General features: G+C 42.4%; 53 non-coding genes across 53 annotated transcripts; all 53 read right to left on the bottom strand.

Annotated features, from left to right (window-relative positions):
- Window positions 1-63: 63 nt before the first annotated feature.
- On the bottom strand, window positions 64-204 carry LOC142156087 (U4 spliceosomal RNA). The gene has a single exon (XR_012692162.1). It is a non-coding gene; the product is annotated as a U4 spliceosomal RNA (small nuclear RNA).
- Window positions 205-384: 180 nt separating this feature from the next.
- On the bottom strand, window positions 385-525 carry LOC142156119 (U4 spliceosomal RNA). Its single transcript, XR_012692193.1, has one exon. It is a non-coding gene; the product is annotated as a U4 spliceosomal RNA (small nuclear RNA).
- A 184-nt stretch (window positions 526-709) lies between these two features.
- LOC142156130 (U4 spliceosomal RNA) lies at window positions 710-850 on the bottom strand. Its single transcript, XR_012692204.1, has one exon. It is a non-coding gene; the product is annotated as a U4 spliceosomal RNA (small nuclear RNA).
- A 184-nt stretch (window positions 851-1,034) lies between these two features.
- Window positions 1,035-1,175, bottom strand: LOC142155998 (U4 spliceosomal RNA). The gene has a single exon (XR_012692078.1). It is a non-coding gene; the product is annotated as a U4 spliceosomal RNA (small nuclear RNA).
- A 184-nt stretch (window positions 1,176-1,359) lies between these two features.
- LOC142156120 (U4 spliceosomal RNA) lies at window positions 1,360-1,500 on the bottom strand. Its single transcript, XR_012692194.1, has one exon. It is a non-coding gene; the product is annotated as a U4 spliceosomal RNA (small nuclear RNA).
- A 184-nt stretch (window positions 1,501-1,684) lies between these two features.
- On the bottom strand, window positions 1,685-1,825 carry LOC142156139 (U4 spliceosomal RNA). Its single transcript, XR_012692213.1, has one exon. It is a non-coding gene; the product is annotated as a U4 spliceosomal RNA (small nuclear RNA).
- A 184-nt stretch (window positions 1,826-2,009) lies between these two features.
- Window positions 2,010-2,150, bottom strand: LOC142155930 (U4 spliceosomal RNA). Its single transcript, XR_012692014.1, has one exon. It is a non-coding gene; the product is annotated as a U4 spliceosomal RNA (small nuclear RNA).
- A 184-nt stretch (window positions 2,151-2,334) lies between these two features.
- Window positions 2,335-2,475, bottom strand: LOC142156113 (U4 spliceosomal RNA). The gene has a single exon (XR_012692188.1). It is a non-coding gene; the product is annotated as a U4 spliceosomal RNA (small nuclear RNA).
- Window positions 2,476-2,659: 184 nt separating this feature from the next.
- LOC142155804 (U4 spliceosomal RNA) lies at window positions 2,660-2,800 on the bottom strand. Its single transcript, XR_012691893.1, has one exon. It is a non-coding gene; the product is annotated as a U4 spliceosomal RNA (small nuclear RNA).
- Window positions 2,801-2,984: 184 nt separating this feature from the next.
- Window positions 2,985-3,125, bottom strand: LOC142155958 (U4 spliceosomal RNA). Its single transcript, XR_012692040.1, has one exon. It is a non-coding gene; the product is annotated as a U4 spliceosomal RNA (small nuclear RNA).
- A 184-nt stretch (window positions 3,126-3,309) lies between these two features.
- On the bottom strand, window positions 3,310-3,450 carry LOC142156205 (U4 spliceosomal RNA). The gene has a single exon (XR_012692275.1). It is a non-coding gene; the product is annotated as a U4 spliceosomal RNA (small nuclear RNA).
- Window positions 3,451-3,634: 184 nt separating this feature from the next.
- LOC142156023 (U4 spliceosomal RNA) lies at window positions 3,635-3,775 on the bottom strand. Its single transcript, XR_012692101.1, has one exon. It is a non-coding gene; the product is annotated as a U4 spliceosomal RNA (small nuclear RNA).
- Window positions 3,776-3,959: 184 nt separating this feature from the next.
- On the bottom strand, window positions 3,960-4,100 carry LOC142156054 (U4 spliceosomal RNA). Its single transcript, XR_012692131.1, has one exon. It is a non-coding gene; the product is annotated as a U4 spliceosomal RNA (small nuclear RNA).
- A 184-nt stretch (window positions 4,101-4,284) lies between these two features.
- Window positions 4,285-4,425, bottom strand: LOC142155848 (U4 spliceosomal RNA). The gene has a single exon (XR_012691936.1). It is a non-coding gene; the product is annotated as a U4 spliceosomal RNA (small nuclear RNA).
- A 184-nt stretch (window positions 4,426-4,609) lies between these two features.
- Window positions 4,610-4,750, bottom strand: LOC142155849 (U4 spliceosomal RNA). Its single transcript, XR_012691937.1, has one exon. It is a non-coding gene; the product is annotated as a U4 spliceosomal RNA (small nuclear RNA).
- Window positions 4,751-4,934: 184 nt separating this feature from the next.
- On the bottom strand, window positions 4,935-5,075 carry LOC142155969 (U4 spliceosomal RNA). Its single transcript, XR_012692051.1, has one exon. It is a non-coding gene; the product is annotated as a U4 spliceosomal RNA (small nuclear RNA).
- A 184-nt stretch (window positions 5,076-5,259) lies between these two features.
- LOC142156095 (U4 spliceosomal RNA) lies at window positions 5,260-5,400 on the bottom strand. Its single transcript, XR_012692170.1, has one exon. It is a non-coding gene; the product is annotated as a U4 spliceosomal RNA (small nuclear RNA).
- Window positions 5,401-5,584: 184 nt separating this feature from the next.
- On the bottom strand, window positions 5,585-5,725 carry LOC142156212 (U4 spliceosomal RNA). Its single transcript, XR_012692282.1, has one exon. It is a non-coding gene; the product is annotated as a U4 spliceosomal RNA (small nuclear RNA).
- A 183-nt stretch (window positions 5,726-5,908) lies between these two features.
- LOC142155805 (U4 spliceosomal RNA) lies at window positions 5,909-6,049 on the bottom strand. The gene has a single exon (XR_012691894.1). It is a non-coding gene; the product is annotated as a U4 spliceosomal RNA (small nuclear RNA).
- Window positions 6,050-6,233: 184 nt separating this feature from the next.
- Window positions 6,234-6,374, bottom strand: LOC142155947 (U4 spliceosomal RNA). Its single transcript, XR_012692030.1, has one exon. It is a non-coding gene; the product is annotated as a U4 spliceosomal RNA (small nuclear RNA).
- A 184-nt stretch (window positions 6,375-6,558) lies between these two features.
- LOC142156228 (U4 spliceosomal RNA) lies at window positions 6,559-6,699 on the bottom strand. Its single transcript, XR_012692297.1, has one exon. It is a non-coding gene; the product is annotated as a U4 spliceosomal RNA (small nuclear RNA).
- Window positions 6,700-6,882: 183 nt separating this feature from the next.
- LOC142155806 (U4 spliceosomal RNA) lies at window positions 6,883-7,023 on the bottom strand. The gene has a single exon (XR_012691895.1). It is a non-coding gene; the product is annotated as a U4 spliceosomal RNA (small nuclear RNA).
- A 184-nt stretch (window positions 7,024-7,207) lies between these two features.
- On the bottom strand, window positions 7,208-7,348 carry LOC142156050 (U4 spliceosomal RNA). Its single transcript, XR_012692127.1, has one exon. It is a non-coding gene; the product is annotated as a U4 spliceosomal RNA (small nuclear RNA).
- Window positions 7,349-7,532: 184 nt separating this feature from the next.
- Window positions 7,533-7,673, bottom strand: LOC142155906 (U4 spliceosomal RNA). Its single transcript, XR_012691991.1, has one exon. It is a non-coding gene; the product is annotated as a U4 spliceosomal RNA (small nuclear RNA).
- A 184-nt stretch (window positions 7,674-7,857) lies between these two features.
- Window positions 7,858-7,998, bottom strand: LOC142156088 (U4 spliceosomal RNA). Its single transcript, XR_012692163.1, has one exon. It is a non-coding gene; the product is annotated as a U4 spliceosomal RNA (small nuclear RNA).
- A 180-nt stretch (window positions 7,999-8,178) lies between these two features.
- On the bottom strand, window positions 8,179-8,319 carry LOC142156122 (U4 spliceosomal RNA). The gene has a single exon (XR_012692196.1). It is a non-coding gene; the product is annotated as a U4 spliceosomal RNA (small nuclear RNA).
- Window positions 8,320-8,503: 184 nt separating this feature from the next.
- Window positions 8,504-8,644, bottom strand: LOC142156131 (U4 spliceosomal RNA). The gene has a single exon (XR_012692205.1). It is a non-coding gene; the product is annotated as a U4 spliceosomal RNA (small nuclear RNA).
- A 184-nt stretch (window positions 8,645-8,828) lies between these two features.
- On the bottom strand, window positions 8,829-8,969 carry LOC142155999 (U4 spliceosomal RNA). Its single transcript, XR_012692079.1, has one exon. It is a non-coding gene; the product is annotated as a U4 spliceosomal RNA (small nuclear RNA).
- Window positions 8,970-9,153: 184 nt separating this feature from the next.
- On the bottom strand, window positions 9,154-9,294 carry LOC142156123 (U4 spliceosomal RNA). Its single transcript, XR_012692197.1, has one exon. It is a non-coding gene; the product is annotated as a U4 spliceosomal RNA (small nuclear RNA).
- Window positions 9,295-9,478: 184 nt separating this feature from the next.
- Window positions 9,479-9,619, bottom strand: LOC142156145 (U4 spliceosomal RNA). The gene has a single exon (XR_012692218.1). It is a non-coding gene; the product is annotated as a U4 spliceosomal RNA (small nuclear RNA).
- A 184-nt stretch (window positions 9,620-9,803) lies between these two features.
- Window positions 9,804-9,944, bottom strand: LOC142156000 (U4 spliceosomal RNA). Its single transcript, XR_012692080.1, has one exon. It is a non-coding gene; the product is annotated as a U4 spliceosomal RNA (small nuclear RNA).
- Window positions 9,945-10,128: 184 nt separating this feature from the next.
- LOC142156085 (U4 spliceosomal RNA) lies at window positions 10,129-10,269 on the bottom strand. Its single transcript, XR_012692160.1, has one exon. It is a non-coding gene; the product is annotated as a U4 spliceosomal RNA (small nuclear RNA).
- A 184-nt stretch (window positions 10,270-10,453) lies between these two features.
- On the bottom strand, window positions 10,454-10,594 carry LOC142156115 (U4 spliceosomal RNA). The gene has a single exon (XR_012692190.1). It is a non-coding gene; the product is annotated as a U4 spliceosomal RNA (small nuclear RNA).
- A 184-nt stretch (window positions 10,595-10,778) lies between these two features.
- Window positions 10,779-10,919, bottom strand: LOC142155807 (U4 spliceosomal RNA). The gene has a single exon (XR_012691896.1). It is a non-coding gene; the product is annotated as a U4 spliceosomal RNA (small nuclear RNA).
- A 184-nt stretch (window positions 10,920-11,103) lies between these two features.
- Window positions 11,104-11,244, bottom strand: LOC142155959 (U4 spliceosomal RNA). Its single transcript, XR_012692041.1, has one exon. It is a non-coding gene; the product is annotated as a U4 spliceosomal RNA (small nuclear RNA).
- Window positions 11,245-11,428: 184 nt separating this feature from the next.
- Window positions 11,429-11,569, bottom strand: LOC142156206 (U4 spliceosomal RNA). Its single transcript, XR_012692276.1, has one exon. It is a non-coding gene; the product is annotated as a U4 spliceosomal RNA (small nuclear RNA).
- A 184-nt stretch (window positions 11,570-11,753) lies between these two features.
- Window positions 11,754-11,894, bottom strand: LOC142155808 (U4 spliceosomal RNA). Its single transcript, XR_012691897.1, has one exon. It is a non-coding gene; the product is annotated as a U4 spliceosomal RNA (small nuclear RNA).
- Window positions 11,895-12,078: 184 nt separating this feature from the next.
- Window positions 12,079-12,219, bottom strand: LOC142155960 (U4 spliceosomal RNA). The gene has a single exon (XR_012692042.1). It is a non-coding gene; the product is annotated as a U4 spliceosomal RNA (small nuclear RNA).
- A 184-nt stretch (window positions 12,220-12,403) lies between these two features.
- Window positions 12,404-12,544, bottom strand: LOC142155809 (U4 spliceosomal RNA). Its single transcript, XR_012691898.1, has one exon. It is a non-coding gene; the product is annotated as a U4 spliceosomal RNA (small nuclear RNA).
- A 184-nt stretch (window positions 12,545-12,728) lies between these two features.
- On the bottom strand, window positions 12,729-12,869 carry LOC142156132 (U4 spliceosomal RNA). The gene has a single exon (XR_012692206.1). It is a non-coding gene; the product is annotated as a U4 spliceosomal RNA (small nuclear RNA).
- Window positions 12,870-13,053: 184 nt separating this feature from the next.
- On the bottom strand, window positions 13,054-13,194 carry LOC142155982 (U4 spliceosomal RNA). The gene has a single exon (XR_012692063.1). It is a non-coding gene; the product is annotated as a U4 spliceosomal RNA (small nuclear RNA).
- Window positions 13,195-13,378: 184 nt separating this feature from the next.
- LOC142156133 (U4 spliceosomal RNA) lies at window positions 13,379-13,519 on the bottom strand. The gene has a single exon (XR_012692207.1). It is a non-coding gene; the product is annotated as a U4 spliceosomal RNA (small nuclear RNA).
- Window positions 13,520-13,702: 183 nt separating this feature from the next.
- LOC142155980 (U4 spliceosomal RNA) lies at window positions 13,703-13,843 on the bottom strand. The gene has a single exon (XR_012692062.1). It is a non-coding gene; the product is annotated as a U4 spliceosomal RNA (small nuclear RNA).
- Window positions 13,844-14,026: 183 nt separating this feature from the next.
- Window positions 14,027-14,167, bottom strand: LOC142156134 (U4 spliceosomal RNA). The gene has a single exon (XR_012692208.1). It is a non-coding gene; the product is annotated as a U4 spliceosomal RNA (small nuclear RNA).
- Window positions 14,168-14,351: 184 nt separating this feature from the next.
- On the bottom strand, window positions 14,352-14,492 carry LOC142156086 (U4 spliceosomal RNA). Its single transcript, XR_012692161.1, has one exon. It is a non-coding gene; the product is annotated as a U4 spliceosomal RNA (small nuclear RNA).
- A 184-nt stretch (window positions 14,493-14,676) lies between these two features.
- On the bottom strand, window positions 14,677-14,817 carry LOC142156019 (U4 spliceosomal RNA). The gene has a single exon (XR_012692097.1). It is a non-coding gene; the product is annotated as a U4 spliceosomal RNA (small nuclear RNA).
- Window positions 14,818-15,001: 184 nt separating this feature from the next.
- On the bottom strand, window positions 15,002-15,142 carry LOC142156055 (U4 spliceosomal RNA). Its single transcript, XR_012692132.1, has one exon. It is a non-coding gene; the product is annotated as a U4 spliceosomal RNA (small nuclear RNA).
- A 184-nt stretch (window positions 15,143-15,326) lies between these two features.
- On the bottom strand, window positions 15,327-15,467 carry LOC142156135 (U4 spliceosomal RNA). The gene has a single exon (XR_012692209.1). It is a non-coding gene; the product is annotated as a U4 spliceosomal RNA (small nuclear RNA).
- Window positions 15,468-15,651: 184 nt separating this feature from the next.
- Window positions 15,652-15,792, bottom strand: LOC142155983 (U4 spliceosomal RNA). Its single transcript, XR_012692064.1, has one exon. It is a non-coding gene; the product is annotated as a U4 spliceosomal RNA (small nuclear RNA).
- A 184-nt stretch (window positions 15,793-15,976) lies between these two features.
- On the bottom strand, window positions 15,977-16,117 carry LOC142156136 (U4 spliceosomal RNA). Its single transcript, XR_012692210.1, has one exon. It is a non-coding gene; the product is annotated as a U4 spliceosomal RNA (small nuclear RNA).
- Window positions 16,118-16,301: 184 nt separating this feature from the next.
- LOC142155984 (U4 spliceosomal RNA) lies at window positions 16,302-16,442 on the bottom strand. Its single transcript, XR_012692065.1, has one exon. It is a non-coding gene; the product is annotated as a U4 spliceosomal RNA (small nuclear RNA).
- Window positions 16,443-16,626: 184 nt separating this feature from the next.
- Window positions 16,627-16,767, bottom strand: LOC142156137 (U4 spliceosomal RNA). Its single transcript, XR_012692211.1, has one exon. It is a non-coding gene; the product is annotated as a U4 spliceosomal RNA (small nuclear RNA).
- A 184-nt stretch (window positions 16,768-16,951) lies between these two features.
- Window positions 16,952-17,092, bottom strand: LOC142156141 (U4 spliceosomal RNA). Its single transcript, XR_012692215.1, has one exon. It is a non-coding gene; the product is annotated as a U4 spliceosomal RNA (small nuclear RNA).
- Window positions 17,093-17,240: the final 148 nt, after the last annotated feature.

A 17,240-nucleotide genomic window follows, 5' to 3' on the forward strand; every position in this document is an offset into this window, starting at 1 on the left:
GGATTTGCCAAAAGGGCTTTCTGCTGCTGTGTCCAATCATCTTTCATTCACCATAACTAACAGTCTCCTAGGAGACTAACAAAAATTGCCAATGCTGACTATATTGCAAGTCATCATGGCGGGGTATTGGGGAAAGTTTTCAACTAGCAATAACCACAACTCGGTTTGACCTCATTGGTTACGGTAATGCCACTGCGCAAAGTTGACTGAATTTGGATGTGGCAGTCAGCACTTGCGACGTAGAGCTCTTTCCAATTGTGGCGAGACAAATCTATTCTTTGGCTTAGAGCACTGAATTGTGGGAGTTTATATGCTTATGAGTCCAGGATTTGCCAATAGGGCTTTCTGCTGCTGTGTTCAATCATCTTTCATTCACCATAACTGTCTCCTAGGAGACTAACAAAAATTGCCAATGCTGACTATATTGCAAGTCATCATGGCGGGGTATTGGGAAAAGTTTTCAACTAGCAATAACCACACTTTGGTTTGACCTCATTGGTTACGGTAATGCCACTGCACAAAGTTTACTGAATTTGGATGTGGCAATCAGCACTTGCGACGTAGATCTCTTTCCAATTGTGGCCAGACAAATCTATTCTTTGGCTTAGAGCACAGAATTGTGGGAGTTTATATGCTTATGAGTCCAGGATTTGCCAAAAGGGCTTTCTGCTGCTGTGTCCAATCATCTTTCATTCACCATAACTAACAGTCTCCTAGGAGACTAACAAAAATTGCCAATGCTGACTATATTGCAAGTCATCATAGCGGGGTATTGGGAAAAGCTTTCAACTAGCAATAACCACACCTTGGTTTGACCTCATTGGTTACGGTAATGCCACTGCGCAAAGTTGACTGAATTTGGATGTGGCAATCAGCACTTGCGACGTAGAGCTCTTTCCAATTGTGGCGAGACAAATCTATTCTTTGGCTTAGAGCACTGAATTGTGGGAGTTTATATGCTTATGAGTCCAGGATTTGCCAAAAGGGCTTTCTGCTGCTGTGTCCAATCATCTTTCATTCACCATCACTAACAGTCTCCTAGGAGACTAACAAAAACTGCCAATGCTGACTATATTGCAAGTCATCATGGCGGGGTATTGGGAAAAGTTTTCAACTAGCAATAACCACACCTCGGTTTGACCTCATTGGTTACGGTAATGCCACTGCGCAAAGTTGACTGAATTTGGATGTGGCAATCAGCACTTGCGACGTAGATCTCTTTCCAATTGTGGCGAGACAAATCTATTCTTTGGCTTAGAGCACTGAATTGTGGGAGTTTATATACTTATGAGTCCAGGATTTGCCAAAAGGGCTTTCTGCTGCTGTGTCCAATCATCTTTCATTCACCATAACTAACAGTCTCCTAGGAGACTAACAAAAATTGCCAATGCTGACTATATTGCAAGTCATCATGGCGGGGTATTGGGAAAAGTTTTCAACTAGCAATAACCACACTTTGGTTTGACCTCATTGGTTACGGTAATGCCACTGCACAAAGTTTACTGAATTTGGATGTGGCAATCAGCACTTGCGACGTAGATCTCTTTCCAATTGTGGCCAGACAAATCTATTCTTTGGCTTAGAGCACAGAATTGTGGGAGTTTATATGCTTATGAGTCCAGGATTTGCCAAAAGGGCTTTCTGCTGCTGTGTCCAATCATCTTTCATTCACCATAACTAACAGTCTCCTAGGAGACTAACAAAAATTGCCAATGCTGACTATATTGCAAGTCATCATAGCGGGGTATTGGGAAAAGCTTTCAACTAGCAATAACCACACCTTGGTTTGACCTCATTGGTTACGGTAATGCCACTGCACAAAGTTGACTGAATTTGGATGTGGCAATCAGCACTTGCGACGTAGAGCTCTTTCCAATTGTGGCGAGACAAATCTATTCTTTGGCTTAGAGCACTGAATTGTGGGAGTTTATATGCTTATGAGTCCAGGATTTGCCAAAAGGGCTTTCTGCTGCTGTGTCCAATCATCTTTCATTCACCATAACTAACAGTCTCCTAGGAGACTAACAAAAATTGCCAATGCTGACTATATTGCAAGTCATCATGGCGGGGTATTGGGAAAAGTTTTCAACTAGCAATAACCACACCTCGGTTTGACCTCATTGGTTACAGTAATGCCACTGCGCAAAGTTGACTGAATTTGGATGTGGCAATCAGCACTTGCGACGTAGAGCTCTTTCCAATTGTGGCGAGACAAATCTATTCTTTGGCTTAGAGCACTGAATTGTGGGAGTTTATATTCTTATGAGTCCAGGATTTGCCAAAAGGGCTTTTTGCTGCTGTGTCCAATCATCTTTCATTCACCATAACTAACAGTCTCCTAGGAGACTAACAAAAATTGCCAATGCTGACTATATTGCAAGTCATCATGGCGGGGTATTTGGAAAAGTTTTCAACTAGCAATAACCACACTTTGGTTTGACCTCATTGGTTATGGTAATGCCACTGCGCAAAGTTGACTGAATTTGGATGTGGCAATCAGCACTTGCGACGTAGATCTCTTTCCAATTGTGGCGAGACAAATCTATTCTTCGGCTTAGAGCACTGAATTGTGGGAGTTTATATGCTTATGAGTCCAGGATTTGCCAAAAGGGTTTTCTGCTGCTGTGTCCAATCATCTTTCATTCACCATAACTAACAGTCTCCTAGGAGACTAACAAAAATTGCCAATGCTGACTATATTGCAAGTCATCATGGCGGGGTATTGGGAAAAGTTTTCAACTAGCAATAACCACACCTCGGTTTGACCTCATTGGTTACGGTAATGCCACTGCGCAAAGTTGACTGAATTTGGATGTGGCAATCAGCACTTGCGACGTAGAGCTCTTTCCAATTGTGGCGAGACAAATCTATTCTTTGGCTTAGAGCACTAAATTGTGGGAGTTTATATGCTTATGAGTCCAGGATTTGCCAAAAGGGCTTTCTGCTGCTGTGTCCAATCATCTTTCATTCACCATAACTAACAGTCTCCTAGGAGACTAACAAAAATTGCCAATGCTGACTATATTGCAAGTCATCATGGCGGGGTATTGGGAAAAGTTTACAACTAGCAATAACCACACCTCGGTTTGACCTCATTGGTTACGGTAATGCCACTGCGCAAAGTTGACTGAATTTGGATGTGGCAATCAGCACTTGCGACGTAGAGCTCTTTCCAATTGTGGCGAGACAAATCTATTCTTTGGCTTAGAGCACTGAATTGTGGGAGTTTATATTCTTATGAGTCCAGGATTTGCCAAAAGGGCTTTTTGCTGCTGTGTCCAATCATCTTTCATTCACCATAACTAACAGTCTCCTAGGAGACTAACAAAAATTGGCAATGCTGACTATATTGCGAGTCATCATGGCGGGGTATTTGGAAAAGTTTTCAACTAGCAATAACCACACTTTGGTTTGACCTCATTGGTTATGGTAATGCCACTGCGCAAAGTTGACTGAATTTGGATGTGGCAATCAGCACTTGCGACGTAGATCTCTTTCCAATTGTGGCGAGACAAATCTATTCTTCGGCTTAGAGCACTGAATTGTGGGAGTTTATATGCTTATGAGTCCAGGATTTGCCAAAAGGGTTTTCTGCTGCTGTGTCCAATCATCTTTCATTCACCATAACTAACAGTCTCCTAGGAGACTAACAAAAATTGCCAATGCTGACTATATTGCAAGTCATCATGGCGGGGTATTGGGAAAAGTTTTCAACTAGCAATAACCACACCTCGGTTTGACCTCATTGGTTACGGTAATTCCACTGCGCAAATTTGACTGAATTTGGATGTGGCAATCAGCACTTGCGACGTAGATCTCTTTCCAATTGTGGAGAGACAAATCTATTCTTTGGCTTAGAGCACTGAATTGTGGGAGTTTATATGCTTATGAGTCCAGGATTAGCCAAAAGGGCTTTCTGCTGCTGTGTCCAATTATCTTTCATTCACCATAACTAACAGTCTCCTAGGAGACTAACAAAAATTGCCAATGCTGACTATATTGCAAGTCATCATGGCAGGGTATTGGGAAAAGTTTTCAACTAGCAATAACCACACCTCAGTTTGACCTCATTGGTTACGGTAATGCCACTGCGCAAAGTTGACTGAATTTGGATGTGGCAATCAGCACTTGCGACGTAGAGCTCTTTCCAATTGTGGCGAGACAAATCTATTCTTTGGCTTAGAGCACTGAATTGTGGGAGTTTATATGCTTTTGAGTCCAGGATTTGCCAAAAGGGCTTTCTGCTGCTGTGTCCAATCATCTTTCATTCACCATAACTAAAAGTCTCCTAGGAGACTAACAAAAATTGCCAATGCTGACTATATTGCAAGTCATCATGGCGGGATATTGGGAAAAGTTTTCAACTAGCAATAACCACACCTCGGTTTGACCTCATTGGTTACGGTAATGCCACTGCGCAAAGTTGGCTGAATTTGGATGTGGCAATCAGCACTTGCGACGTAGAGCTCTTTCCAATTGTGGCGAGACAAATCTATTCTTTGGCTTAGAGCACTGAATTGTGGGAGTTTATATGCTTATGAGTCCAGGATTTGCCAAAAGCGCTTTCTGCTGCTGTGTCCAATCATCTTTCATTCACCATAACTAAAAGTCTCCTAGGAGACTAACAAAAATTGCCAATGCTGACTATATTGCAAGTCATCATGGCGGGATATTGGGAAAAGTTTTCAACTAGCAATAACCACACCTCGGTTTGACCTCATTGGTTACGGTAATGCCACTGCGCAAAGTTGACTGAATTTGGATGTGGCAATCAGCACTTGCGACGTAGAGCTCTTTTCAATTGTGGCGAGACAAATCTATTCTTTGGCTTAGAGCACTGAATTGTGGGAGTTTATATGCTTATGAGTCCAGGATTTGCCAAAAGGGCTTTCTGCTGCTGTGTCCAATCATCTTTCATTCACCATAACTAACAGTCTCCTAGGAGACTAACAAAAATTGCCAATGCTGACTATATTGCAAGTCATCATGGCGGGGTATTGGGAAAAGTTTTCAACTAGCAATAACCACACCTCAGTTTCACCTCATTGGTTACGGTAATGCCACTGCGCAAAGTTGACTGCATTTGGATGTGGCAATCAGCACCTGAGACGTAAGTCTCTTTCCAATTGTGGCGAGACAAATCTATTCTTTGGCTTAGAGCACTGAATTGTGGGAGTTTATATGCTTATGAGTCCAGGATTTGCCAAAAGGGCTTTCTGCTGCTGTGTCCAATCATCTTTCATTCACCATAACTAACAGTCTCCTAGGAGACTAACAAAAATTGCCAATGCTGACTATATTGCAAGTCATCATGGCAGGGTATTGGGAAAAGTTTTCAACTAGCAATAACCACACCTCAGTTTGACCTCATTGGTTACAGTAATGCCACTGCGCAAAGTTGACTGAATTTGAATGTGGCAATCAGCACTTGCGACGTAGATCTCTTTTCAATTGTGGCGAGACAAATCTATTCTTTGGCTTAGAGCACTGAATTGTGGGAGTTTATATGCTTATGAGTCCAGGATTTGCCAAAAGGGCTTTCTGCTGCTGTGTCCAATCATCTTTCATTCACCATAACTAACAGTCTCCTAGGAGACTAACAAAAATTGCCAATGCTGACTATATTGCAAGTCATCATGGCGGGGTATTGGGAAAAGTTTTCAACCAGCAATAACCACACCTCGGTTTCATCTCATTGGTTTGGGTAATGCCACTGCGCAAATTTGACTGAATTTGGATGTGGCAATCAGCACTTGAGACGTAAGTCTCTTCCAATTGTGGCGAGACAAATCTATTCTTTGGCTTAGAGCACTGAATTGTGGGAGTTTATATGCTTATGAGTCCAGGATTTGCCAAAAGGGCTTTCTGCTGCTGTGTCCAATCATCTTTCATTCACCATCACTAACAGTCTCCTAGGAGACTAACAAAAATTGCCAATGCTGACTATATTGCAAGTCATCATGGCGGGGTATTGGGAAAAGTTTTCAACTAGCAATAACCACACCTCGGTTTGACCTCATTGGTTACGGTAATGCCACTGCGCAAAGTTGACTGAATTTGGATGTGGCAATCAGCACTTGCGACGTAGATCTCTTTCCAATTGTGGCGAGACAAATCTATTCTTTGGATTAGAGCACTAAATTGTGGGAGTTTATATACTTATGAGTCCAGTATTTGCCAAAAGGGCTTTCTGCTGCTGTGTCCAATCATCTTTCATTCACCATAACTAACAGTCTCCTAGGAGACTAACAAAAATTGCCAATGCTGACTATATTGCAAGTCATCATGGCGGGGTATTGGGAAAAGTTTTCAACTAGCAATAACCACACCTCAGTTTGACCTCATTGGTTACGGTAATGCCACTGCGCAAAGTTGACTGAATTTGGATGTGGCAATCAGCACTTGCGACGTAGATCTCTTTCCAATTGTGGAGAGACAAATCTATTCTTTGGCTTAGAGCACTGAATTGTGGGAGTTTATATGCTTATGAGTCCAGGATTTGCCAAAAGGGCTTTCTGCTGCTGTGTCCAATCATCTTTCATTCACCATAACTAACAGTCTCCTAGGAGACTAACAAAAATTGCCAATGCTGACTATATTGCAAGTCATCATGGCGGGGTATTGGGAAAAGTTTTCCATCAGCAATAACCACACCTCGGTTTCATCTCATTGGTTTGGGTAATGCCACTGCGCAAATTTGACTGAATTTGGATGTGGCAATCAGCACTTGAGACGTAAGTCTCTTCCAATTGTGGCGAGACAAATCTATTCTTTGGCTTAGAGCACTGAATTGTGGGAGTTTATATGCTTATGAGTCCAGGATTTGCCAAAAGGGCTTTCTGCTGCTGTGTCCAATCATCTTTCATTCACCATCACTAACAGTCTCCTAGGAGACTAACAAAAATTGCCAATGCTGACTATATTGCAAGTCATCATGGCGGGGTATTGGGAAAAGTTTTCAACTAGCAATAACCACACCTCGGTTTGACCTCATTGGTTACGGTAATGCCACTGCGCAAAGTTGACTGAATTTGGATGTGGCAATCAGCACTTGCGACGTAGATCTCTTTCCAATTGTGGAGAGACAAATCTATTCTTTGGCTTAGAGCACTGAATTGTGGGAGTTTATATGCTTATGAGTCCAGGATTTGCCAAAAGGGCTTTCTGCTGCTGTGTCCAATTATCTTTCATTCACCATAACTAACAGTCTCCTAGGAGACTAACAAAAATTGCCAATGCTGACTATATTGCAAGTCATCATGGCGGGGTATTGGGAAAAGTTTTCAACTAGCAATAACCACACCTCGGTTTCATCTCATTGGTTATGGTAATGCCACTGCGCAAAGTTGACTGAATTTGGATGTGGCAATCAGCACTTGAGACGTAAGTCTCTTTCCAATTGTGGCGAGACAAATCTATTCTTTGGCTTAGAGCACTGAATTGTGGGAGTTTATATGCTTATGAGTCCAGGATTTGCCAAAAGGGCTTTCTGCTGCTGTGTCCAATTATCTTTCATTCACCATAACTAACAGTCTCCTAGGAGACTAACAAAAATTGCCAATGCTGACTATATTGCAAGTCATCATGGCGGGGTATTGGGAAAAGTTTTCAACTAGCAATAACCACACCTCGGTTTCACCTCATTGGTTACGGTACTGCCACTGCGCAAAGTTGACTGAATTTGGATGTGGCAATCAGCACTTGCGACGTAGAGCTCTTTCCAATTGTGGCGAGACAAATCTAGTCTTTGGCTTAGAGCACTGAATTGTGGGAGTTTATATGCTTATGAGTCCAGGATTTGCCAAAAGGGCTTTCTGCTGCTGTGTCCAATCATCTTTCATTCACCATAACTAACAGTCTCCTAGGAGACTAACAAAAATTGCCAATGCTGACTATATTGCAAGTCATCATGGCGGGGTATTGGGGAAAGTTTTCAACTAGCAATAACCACAACTCGGTTTGACCTCATTGGTTACGGTAATGCCACTGCGCAAAGTTGACTGAATTTGGATGTGGCAGTCAGCACTTGCGACGTAGAGCTCTTTCCAATTGTGGCGAGACAAATCTATTCTTTGGCTTAGAGCACTGAATTGTGGGAGTTTATATGCTTATGAGTCCAGGATTTGCCAATAGGGCTTTCTGCTGCTGTGTTCAATCATCTTTCATTCACCATAACTGTCTCCTAGGAGACTAACAAAAATTGCCAATGCTGACTATATTGCAAGTCATCATGGCGGGGTATTGGGAAAAGTTTTCAACTAGCAATAACCACACTTTGGTTTGACCTCATTGGTTACGGTAATGCCACTGCACAAAGTTTACTGAATTTGGATGTGGCAATCAGCACTTGCGACGTAGATCTCTTTCCAATTGTGGCCAGACAAATCTATTCTTTGGCTTAGAGCACAGAATTGTGGGAGTTTATATGCTTATGAGTCCAGGATTTGCCAAAAGGGCTTTCTGCTGCTGTGTCCAATCATCTTTCATTCACCATAACTAACAGTCTCCTAGGAGACTAACAAAAATTGCCAATGCTGACTATATTGCAAGTCATCATAGCGGGGTATTGGGAAAAGCTTTCAACTAGCAATAACCACACCTTGGTTTGACCTCATTGGTTACGGTAATGCCACTGCGCAAAGTTGACTGAATTTGGATGTGGCAATCAGCACTTGCGACGTAGAGCTCTTTCCAATTGTGGCGAGACAAATCTATTCTTTGGCTTAGAGCACTGAATTGTGGGAGTTTATATGCTTATGAGTCCAGGATTTGCCAAAAGGGCTTTCTGCTGCTGTGTCCAATCATCTTTCATTCACCATCACTAACAGTCTCCTAGGAGACTAACAAAAACTGCCAATGCTGACTATATTGCAAGTCATCATGGCGGGGTATTGGGAAAAGTTTTCAACTAGCAATAACCACACCTCGGTTTGACCTCATTGGTTACGGTAATGCCACTGCGCAAAGTTGACTGAATTTGGATGTGGCAATCAGCACTTGCGACGTAGATCTCTTTCCAATTGTGGCGAGACAAATCTATTCTTTGGCTTAGAGCACTGAATTGTGGGAGTTTATATACTTATGAGTCCAGGATTTGCCAAAAGGGCTTTCTGCTGCTGTGTCCAATCATCTTTCATTCACCATAACTAACAGTCTCCTAGGAGACTAACAAAAATTGCCAATGCTGACTATATTGCAAGTCATCATGGCGGGGTATTGGGAAAAGTTTTCAACTAGCAATAACCACACTTTGGTTTGACCTCATTGGTTACGGTAATGCCACTGCACAAAGTTTACTGAATTTGGATGTGGCAATCAGCACTTGCGACGTAGATCTCTTTCCAATTGTGGCCAGACAAATCTATTCTTTGGCTTAGAGCACAGAATTGTGGGAGTTTATATGCTTATGAGTCCAGGATTTGCCAAAAGGGCTTTCTGCTGCTGTGTCCAATCATCTTTCATTCACCATAACTAACAGTCTCCTAGGAGACTAACAAAAATTGCCAATGCTGACTATATTGCAAGTCATCATAGCAGGGTATTGGGAAAAGCTTTCAACTAGCAATAACCACACCTTGGTTTGACCTCATTGGTTACGGTAATGCCACTGCGCAAAGTTGACTGAATTTGGATGTGGCAATCAGCACTTGCGACGTAGAGCTCTTTCCAATTGTGGCGAGACAAATCTATTCTTTGGCTTAGAGCACTGAATTGTGGGAGTTTATATGCTTATGAGTCCAGGATTTGCCAAAAGGGCTTTCTGCTGCTGTGTCCAATCATCTTTCATTCACCATCACTAACAGTCTCCTAGGAGACTAACAAAAACTGCCAATGCTGACTATATTGCAAGTCATCATGGCGGGGTATTGGGAAAAGTTTTCAACTAGCAATAACCACACCTCGGTTTGACCTCATTGGTTACGGTAATGCCACTGCGCAAAGTTGACTGAATTTGGATGTGGCAATCAGCACTTGCGACGTAGATCTCTTTCCAATTGTGGCGAGACAAATCTATTCTTTGGCTTAGAGCACTGAATTGTGGGAGTTTATATACTTATGAGTCCAGGATTTGCCAAAAGGGCTTTCTGCTGCTGTGTCCAATCATCTTTCATTCACCATAACTAACAGTCTCCTAGGAGACTAACAAAAATTGCCAATGCTGACTATATTGCAAGTCATCATGGCGGGGTATTGGGAAAAGTTTTCAACTGGCAATAACCACACCTCGGTTTGACCTCATTGGTTACAGTAATGCCACTGCGCAAAGTTGACTGAATTTGGATGTGGCAATCAGCACTTGCGACGTAGAGCTCTTTCCAATTGTGGCGAGACAAATCTATTCTTTGGCTTAGAGCACTGAATTGTGGGAGTTTATATTCTTATGAGTCCAGGATTTGCCAAAAGGGCTTTTTGCTGCTGTGTCCAATCATCTTTCATTCACCATAACTAACAGTCTCCTAGGAGACTAACAAAAATTGCCAATGCTGACTATATTGCAAGTCATCATGGCGGGGTATTTGGAAAAGTTTTCAACTAGCAATAACCACACTTTGGTTTGACCTCATTGGTTATGGTAATGCCACTGCGCAAAGTTGACTGAATTTGGATGTGGCAATCAGCACTTGCGACGTAGATCTCTTTCCAATTGTGGCGAGACAAATCTATTCTTCGGCTTAGAGCACTGAATTGTGGGAGTTTATATGCTTATGAGTCCAGGATTTGCCAAAAGGGTTTTCTGCTGCTGTGTCCAATCATCTTTCATTCACCATAACTAACAGTCTCCTAGGAGACTAACAAAAATTGCCAATGCTGACTATATTGCAAGTCATCATGGCGGGGTATTGGGAAAAGTTTTCAACTAGCAATAACCACACCTCGGTTTGACCTCATTGGTTACGGTAATGCCACTGCGCAAAGTTGACTGAATTTGGATGTGGCAATCAGCACTTGCGACGTAGAGCTCTTTCCAATTGTGGCGAGACAAATCTATTCTTTGGCTTAGAGCACTAAATTGTGGGAGTTTATATGCTTATGAGTCCAGGATTTGCCAAAAGGGCTTTCTGCTGCTGTGTCCAATCATCTTTCATTCACCATAACTAACAGTCTCCTAGGAGACTAACAAAAATTGCCAATGCTGACTATATTGCAAGTCATCATGGCGGGGTATTGGGAAAAGTTTACAACTAGCAATAACCACACCTCGGTTTGACCTCATTGGTTACGGTAATGCCACTGCGCAAAGTTGACTGAATTTGGATGTGGCAATCAGCACTTGCGACGTAGAGCTCTTTCCAATTGTGGCGAGACAAATCTATTCTTTGGCTTAGAGCACTGAATTGTTGGAGTTTATATTCTTATGAGTCCAGGATTTGCCAAAAGGGCTTTTTGCTGCTGTGTCCAATCATCTTTCATTCACCATAACTAACAGTCTCCTAGGAGACTAACAAAAATTGGCAATGCTGACTATATTGCGAGTCATCATGGCGGGGTATTTGGAAAAGTTTTCAACTAGCAATAACCACACTTTGGTTTGACCTCATTGGTTATGGTAATGCCACTGCGCAAAGTTGACTGAATTTGGATGTGGCAATCAGCACTTGCGACGTAGATCTCTTTCCAATTGTGGCGAGACAAATCTATTCTTCGGCTTAGAGCACTGAATTGTGGGAGTTTATATGCTTATGAGTCCAGGATTTGCCAAAAGGGTTTTCTGCTGCTGTGTCCAATCATCTTTCATTCACCATAACTAACAGTCTCCTAGGAGACTAACAAAAATTGCCAATGCTGACTATATTGCAAGTCATCATGGCGGGGTATTGGGAAAAGTTTTCAACTAGCAATAACCACACCTCGGTTTGACCTCATTGGTTACGGTAATGCCACTGCGCAAAGTTGACTGAATTTGGATGTGGCAATCAGCACTTGCGACGTAGAGCTCTTTCCAATTGTGGCGAGACAAATCTATTCTTTGGCTTAGAGCACTAAATTGTGGGAGTTTATATGCTTATGAGTCCAGGATTTGCCAAAAGGGCTTTCTGCTGCTGTGTCCAATCATCTTTCATTCACCATAACTAACAGTCTCCTAGGAGACTAACAAAAATTGCCAATGCTGACTATATTGCAAGTCATCATGGCGGGGTATTGGGAAAAGTTTACAACTAGCAATAACCACACCTCGGTTTGACCTCATTGGTTACGGTAATGCCACTGCGCAAAGTTGACTGAATTTGGATGTGGCAATCAGCACTTGAGACGTAAGTCTCTTTCCAATTGTGGCGAGACAAATCTATTCTTTGGCTTAGAGCACTGAATTGTGGGAATTTATATGCTTATGAGTCCAGGATTTGCCAAAAGGGCTTTCTGCTGCTGTGTCCAATCATCTTTCATTCACCATAACTAACAGTCTCCTAGGAGACTAACAAAAATTGCCAATGCTGACTATATTGCAAGTCATCATGGCGGGGTATTGGGAAAAGTTTTCAACTAGCAATAACCACACCTCGGTTTGACCTCATTGGTTACGGTAATGCCACTGCGCAAAGTTGACTGAATTTGGATGTGGCAATCAGCACTTGCGACGTAGATCTCTTTCCAATTGTGGAGAGACAAATCTATTCTTTGGCTTAGAGCACTGAATTGTGGGAGTTTATATGCTTATGAGTCCAGGATTTGCCAAAAGGGCTTTCTGCTGCTGTGTCCAATCATCTTTCATTCACCATAACTAACAGTCTCCTAGGAGACTAACAAAAATTGCCAATGCTGACTATATTGCAAGTCATCATAGCGGGGTATTGGGAAAAGCTTTCAACTAGCAATAACCACACCTTGGTTTGACCTCATTGGTTACGGTAATGCCACTGCGCAAAGTTGACTGAATTTGGATGTGGCAATCAGCACTTGCGACGTAGAGCTCTTTCCAATTGTGGCGAGACAAATCTATTCTTTGGCTTAGAGCACTGAATTGTGGGAGTTTATATGCTTATGAGTCCAGGATTTGCCAAAAGGGCTTTCTGCTGCTGTGTCCAATCATCTTTCATTCACCATCACTAACAGTCTCCTAGGAGACTAACAAACATTGCCAATGCTGACTATATTGCAAGTCATCATGGCGGGGTATTGGGAAAAGTTTTCAACTAGCAATAACCACACCTCGGTTTGACCTCATTGGTTACGGTAATGCCACTGCGCAAAGTTGACTGAATTTGGATGTGGCAATCAGCACTTGCGACGTAGATCTCTTTCCAATTGTGGAGAGACAAATCTATTCTTTGGCTTAGAGCACTGAATTGTGGGAGTTTATATGCTTATGAGTCCAGGATTTGCCAAAAGGGCTTTCTGCTGCTGTGTCCAATCATCTTTCATTCACCATAACTAACAGTCTCCTAGGAGACTAACAAAAATTGCCAATGCTGACTATATTGCAAGTCATCATAGCGGGGTATTGGGAAAAGCTTTCAACTAGCAATAACCACACCTTGGTTTGACCTCATTGGTTACGGTAATGCCACTGCGCAAAGTTGACTGAATTTGGATGTGGCAATCAGCACTTGCGACGTAGAGCTCTTTCCAATTGTGGCGAGACAAATCTATTCTTTGGCTTAGAGCACTGAATTGTGGAGTTTATATGCTTATGAGTCCAGGATTTGCCAAAAGGGCTTTCTGCTGCTGTGTCCAATCATCTTTCATTCACCATCACTAACAGTCTCATAGGAGACTAACAAACATTGCCAATGCTGACTATATTGCAAGTCATCATGGCGGGGTATTGGGAAAAGTTTTCAACTAGCAATAACCACACCTCGGTTTGACCTCATTGGTTACGGTAATGCCACTGCGCAAAGTTGACTGAATTTGGATGTGGCAATCAGCACTTGCGACGTAGATCTCTTTCCAATTGTGGAGAGACAAATCTATTCTTTGGCTTAGAGCACTGAATTGTGGAGTTTATATGCTTATGAGTCCAGGATTTGCCAAAAGGGCTTTCTGCTGCTGTGTCCAATCATCTTTCATTCACCATAACTAACAGTCTCCTAGGAGACTAACAAAAATTGCCAATGCTGACTATATTGCAAGTCATCATAGCGGGGTATTGGGAAAAGCTTTCAACTAGCAATAACCACACCTTGGTTTGACCTCATTGGTTACGGTAATGCCACTGCGCAAAGTTGACTGAATTTGGATGTGGCAATCAGCACTTGCGACGTAGAGCTTTTTCCAATTGTGGCGAGACAAATCTATTCTTTGGCTTAGAGCACTGAATTGTGGGAGTTTATATGCTTATGAGTCCAGGATTTGCCAAAAGTGCTTTCTGCTGCTGTGTCCAATCATCTTTCATTCACCATCACTAACAGTCTCCTAGGAGACTAACAAAAATTGCCAATGCTGACTATATTGCAAGTCATCATGGCGGGGTATTGGGAAAAGTTTTCAACTAGCAATAACCACAGCTCGGTTTGACCTCATTGGTTACGGTAATGCCACTGCGCAAAGTTGACTGAATTTGGATGTAGCAATCAGCACTTGCGACGTAGATCTCTTTTCAATTGTGGCGAGACAAATCTATTCTTTCGCTTAGAGCACTGAATTGTGGGAGTTTATATGCTTATGAGTCCAGGATTTGCCAAAAGGGCTTTCTGCTGCTGTGTCCAATCATTTTTCATTCACCATCACTAATAGTCTCCTAGGAGACTAACAAAATTTGCCAATGCTGACTATATTGCAAGTCATCATGGCGGGGTATTGGGAAAAGTTTTCAACTAGCAATAACCACACCTCGGTTTGACCTCATTGGTTACGGTAATACCACTGCGCAAAGTTGACTGAATTTGGATGTGGCAATCAGCACTTGCGACGTAGAGCTCTTTCCAATTGTGTAGAGACAAATCTATTCTTTGGCTTAGAGCACTGAATTGTGGGAGTTTATATGCTTATGAGTCCAGGATTTGCCAAAAGGGCTTTCTGCTGCTGTGTCCAATCATCTTTCATTCACCATAACTAACAGTCTCCTAGGAGACTAACAAAAATTGCCAATGCTGACTATATTGCAAGTCATCATGGCAGGGTATTGGGAAAAGTTTTCAACTAGCAATAACCACACCTCAGTTTGACCTCATTGGTTACGGTAATGCCACTGCGCAAAGTTGACTGAATTTGGATGTGGCAATCAGCACTTGCGACATAGAGCTCTTTCCAATTGTGGCGAGACAAATCTATTCTTTGGCTTAGAGCACTGAATTGTGGGAGTTTATATGCTTATGAGTCCAGGATTTGCCAAAAGGGCTTTCTGCTGCTGTGTCCAATCATCTTTCATTCACCATAACTAACAGTCTCCTAGGAGACTAACAAAAATTGCCAATGCTGACTATATTGCAAGTCATCATAGCGGGGTATTGGGAAAAGCTTTCAACTAGCAATAACCACACCTTGGTTTGACCTCATTGGTTACGGTAATGCCACTGCGCAAAGTTGACTGAATTTGGATGTGGCAATCAGCACTTGCGACGTAGAGCTCTTTCCAATTGTGGCGAGACAAATCTATTCTTTGGCTTAGAGCACTGAATTGTGGGAGTTTATATGCTTATGAGTCCAGGATTTGCCAAAAGGGCTTTCTGCTGCTGTGTCCAATCATCTTTCATTCACCATCACTAACAGTCTCCTAGGAGACTAACAAACATTGCCAATGCTGACTATATTGCAAGTCATCATGGCGGGGTATTGGGAAAAGTTTTCAACTAGCAATAACCACACCTCGGTTTGACCTCATTGGTTACGGTAATGCCACTGCGCAAAGTTGACTGAATTTGGATGTGGCAATCAGCACTTGCGACGTAGATCTCTTTCCAATTGTGGAGAGACAAATCTATTCTTTGGCTTAGAGCACTGAATTGTGGGAGTTTATATGCTTATGAGTCCAGGATTTGCCAAAAGGGCTTTCTGCTGCTGTGTCCAATCATCTTTCATTCACCATAACTAACAGTCTCCTAGGAGACTAACAAAAATTGCCAATGCTGACTATATTGCAAGTCATCATAGCGGGGTATTGGGAAAAGCTTTCAACTAGCAATAACCACACCTTGGTTTGACCTCATTGGTTACGGTAATGCCACTGCGCAAAGTTGACTGAATTTGGATGTGGCAATCAGCACTTGCGACGTAGAGCTCTTTCCAATTGTGGCGAGACAAATCTATTCTTTGGCTTAGAGCACTGAATTGTGGGAGTTTATATGCTTATGAGTCCAGGATTTGCCAAAAGGGCTTTCTGCTGCTGTGTCCAATCATCTTTCATTCACCATCACTAACAGTCTCCTAGGAGACTAACAAACATTGCCAATGCTGACTATATTGCAAGTCATCATGGCGGGGTATTGGGAAAAGTTTTCAACTAGCAATAACCACACCTCGGTTTGACCTCATTGGTTACGGTAATGCCACTGCGCAAAGTTGACTGAATTTGGATGTGGCAATCAGCACTTGCGACGTAGATCTCTTTCCAATTGTGGAGAGACAAATCTATTCTTTGGCTTAGAGCACTGAATTGTGGGAGTTTATATGCTTATGAGTCCAGGATTTGCCAAAAGGGCTTTCTGCTGCTGTGTCCAATCATCTTTCATTCACCATAACTAACAGTCTCCTAGGAGACTAACAAAAATTGCCAATGCTGACTATATTGCAAGTCATCATAGCGGGGTATTGGGAAAAGCTTTCAACTAGCAATAACCACACCTTGGTTTGACCTCATTGGTTACGGTAATGCCACTGCGCAAAGTTGACTGAATTTGGATGTGGCAATCAGCACTTGCGACGTAGAGCTTTTTCCAATTGTGGCGAGACAAATCTATTCTTTGGCTTAGAGCACTGAATTGTGGGAGTTTATATGCTTATGAGTCCAGGATTTGCCAAAAGTGCTTTCTGCTGCTGTGTCCAATCATCTTTCATTCACCATCACTAACAGTCTCCTAGGAGACTAACAAAAACTGCCAATGCTGACTATATTGCAAGTCATCATGGCGGGGTATTGGGAAAAGTTTTCAACTAGCAATAACCACAGCTCGGTTTGACCTCATTGGTTACGGTAATGCCACTGCGCAAAGTTGACTGAATTTGGATGTAGCAATCAGCACTTGCGACGTAGATCTCTTTTCAATTGTGGCGAGACAAATCTATTCTTTCGCTTAGAGCACTGAATTGTGGGAGTTTATATGCTTATGAGTCCAGGATTTGCCAAAAGGGCTTTCTGCTGC

The sequence above is a fragment of the Mixophyes fleayi genome, chromosome 4 (assembly GCF_038048845.1).
Source record: "Mixophyes fleayi isolate aMixFle1 chromosome 4, aMixFle1.hap1, whole genome shotgun sequence".
In the NCBI taxonomy this organism is placed as follows: Eukaryota; Metazoa; Chordata; class Amphibia; order Anura; family Limnodynastidae; genus Mixophyes; species Mixophyes fleayi.